The sequence below is a fragment of the Sinocyclocheilus anshuiensis genome, unplaced genomic scaffold (assembly GCF_001515605.1).
Source record: "Sinocyclocheilus anshuiensis isolate Anshui unplaced genomic scaffold, SAMN03320099.WGS_v1.1 scaffold1306, whole genome shotgun sequence".
Classification (NCBI taxonomy): Eukaryota; Metazoa; Chordata; class Actinopteri; order Cypriniformes; family Cyprinidae; genus Sinocyclocheilus; species Sinocyclocheilus anshuiensis.
Genome location: NW_015558625.1, coordinates 251,058 through 254,166, shown reverse-complemented (window position 1 = coordinate 254,166; position 3,109 = coordinate 251,058).

Here is a 3,109-nt window from a genome sequence, read left to right as displayed (position 1 = left end):
ACACAGAAGCAGTTCCGGGGGAATGACGTATGAGGTCGGCTTTGCGCATGCGCCGCTCAGAAGTGACGAACGCGGAACTGCTTCCGTGTAGGACTGTTGGCGCAAGCTACATTAAAGTGATTATTACGTTTTGAATATGGATATTTTTCTTACAATAACTGTAATCGATTCGCTACAGAAGGCCTTTGTTCACCCCCCGGAGCCATGCGAGACGCTTTTTTTTATGGATGGGTGCATTTTAATTAAGTGCGTTTGGACTGATGCATGCAACACCCACTGAGTGCCATGAAACAGCTTGAAAGATCAAAGACAATTTTTTATATAACTCCGACTGGATTCGTCTGAAAGAAGAAAGTTATATACACCTAGGATGACTTGAGGGTGAGTAATTTATGGGCTAATTTTCATTTTTGGGTGAACTAACCCTTTAAAGTAATGGACTATTCAATTAATGGGGAAAAACTGTCATATTGGCATCATCCTTTCAATAGATTACTGTACCTCTTCAAGTAAATGTGTGTCACTTTATCTTATTGTGCCTCATGTTTGTCAGCAGGGGATGATCTTTAAGGTCAACCTTGTCACTAAGGATTTGGTTAAAACCTGATCACTGAAAAGTGTATTCTTTCTAGGAGGCACTGAGTTGGAGGCTTGTTAACAGTCAACCCAGTTACCATTCTTAAAGGAATATTTCACCCAAAAATGAAAATTTGCTGTAAATGTCCCCACCCTCAGGCCATCCAAGATGTAGATGAGTTTGTTTTTTCATCAGATTTGGAGAAATGTAGCATTACATCACTTGCTCACCAATGGGTCCTCTGCAGTGAATGGGTGCCGTCAGAATGAGAGTCCAAACAGCTGATAAAAACATCACAATAATCCACAAGTAATCCACACCACTCCAGTCTAGCAATTACCACCTTGAGAAGAGAAAAGATGCATGTTTTAGAGTAATGTTTTAGCAAATTTTCATTTTTAAGTGAAATGTTCCTTTAAAGCTTAATCAAGTCACAACAGATATTGAAAAGAACAAATTTAGATTAATATAGCATTTGTTGAGATGGTATCGTCAAAATCATAGTTTCAAAGTATGACTCCCAACTGAACAATTCCTTAACGTGAATTGATTATAACATTTGAAAACTACTAGTTGATTTAGCTAGTCAGTTAAATCAGCTGTTGTGGTGTAAAACATGTCTAACAGTTAACTGACATTGTCTACAGCAGTAAACAGTGAGTGGGGTCACAGGTCAGCAGTGATTGAATATGGTTAACACATCCTGACTTACACCCGGATCAGTTTCACAGGTACAGGTCAATGGTGTTTGAACACAGAAATCTTTAAGCTGCAGGTACAGGATGAGAGCAGCCCTTTAAAATCTCTTTATACACACATACACACACACACACACACACACACACGTGTCCAAAGGAACATGTCAGAACACATTAGTGATAAGCACACACAGCAGACAGGCGCTATTTGCTTGCCTAATAGATGCCACATTATTCCAGTCTACCCTTGAGCTGTGTGCAAGATCACAGGCTGACGGAGTGCTTTCAGAGAGAGGTCACGCGTGCTGTCCTCCTGAGTTATTTACCTCTTTATTTATTTATTAGCATATTTACCACATCTCTGGACGATGTGTGTGGAGGAACTATAGTCTGAAAATTGAGACTGTGAATGAGCCAGGAGTGGATAAGATCACACTTTGAACGTTTCTCTAATCTTCATATTTCTGAAGTATACATCATTAGAATCTCATGACAATGTCCCCACAAAATCAAATAATAATAATAATAATACATTTATATTTAAGAAAGCAAAGCCTATTTTATTGCAACTATTTCATTCATTTATGTACTAGTAGGATTTTTTTATGTTATTTTAATGAGAAATTTTTGAGCACAAATTCGTAGAGACCGTCGACACAGAATGTGTTTTTGGAATCCACCGCAATGTTTTTCCATTTTTTCTCTGTGTAAATGATATAGATGGAACTGGAAGTTATTTCACTGTTGTGCTTGAATCTTGTGTGTTTTGCAATGTTACTGCATTGTGCACTCAGGTTAAAAGTTCAACTTTTAAAAAAATGCATCTCAAGACCTTGCTTCTTTTCCTAACCAATATATATATGAGGAGATCGGGCAGCAGGAACAAGCGGAGAGACCACCGGTGGCTGCCCGAGGCGGTGGTGCTGGAACGATGGAAGACGAGGTGGGACGGAGAGCTCGCTGCCGCGATCCTGGGTTGAGGAGGGGTGGCTGCCGTCCGTGAGGGAGCAGAGGAGTCGGCCCCATTTGCCAGGAGGCCGGAGCCTGCTGCTGTCTGCCATGATTGGGGAGGAGCAGGGAACGGGGGACTCGCTGCTGGCTGCCCTCAACAGGAGGAGCCATCGCCGTCCGCCAGGAGGCGGGGGAGCGGTGGGCCGTCCACCAAAGATGTCCAGTACCATCGCGGTGGGCCGTCCACCAACGATGTCCAGTACCATCGCATGGCACCGCGAGTGAGAGCCTCTCAGCCGGTTGAGGACCAAGCGGCAGTGTGTCCGGGAACTGGACCGATCTTTTTTTTTTCCTTTTCCTCTCACCCCTCTCTCGTATCTGTCTCTCCTCATCCTTCCGTCTCCTTTTCTCTCGCCTCGTCTGTCTGTCCTTACCCCCAGGTACGCCGCGGCCGCCGTGATCGGCTCCCCCGGAGGGGGGAGGGGGGGAGTAGAGCACAGTCTCGGGAGTACCCCCCGGCCTGCGAGGGGCGATAGGGGTATGTGACGAGTGGGGGCGGGGCCGAAAGCCATGGGAACGGAGCGAGGCCGGTGGAGTAACCGTGAGGGGCTGCCGCTTTACTTTCATTTTGTGTTTGTTTATTTTATTAAAGTATTTAAATGTTTGCCGGTTCCCGCCTCCTTCTTCCCGTGACTACGAACTGTGTTACATATATATATATATATATATATAGTCACGGTATGCTACTGTGAGGAGCACGGAGCGAGGAACAAGGAACGAGGAGAACGTAGGAGAATTGCGATACACAGACTTTAATCTTCACAAAGTTGGCAGGAACACATGTAGCACATCATTGATGAACAAATACAAATAATAGCAGCCA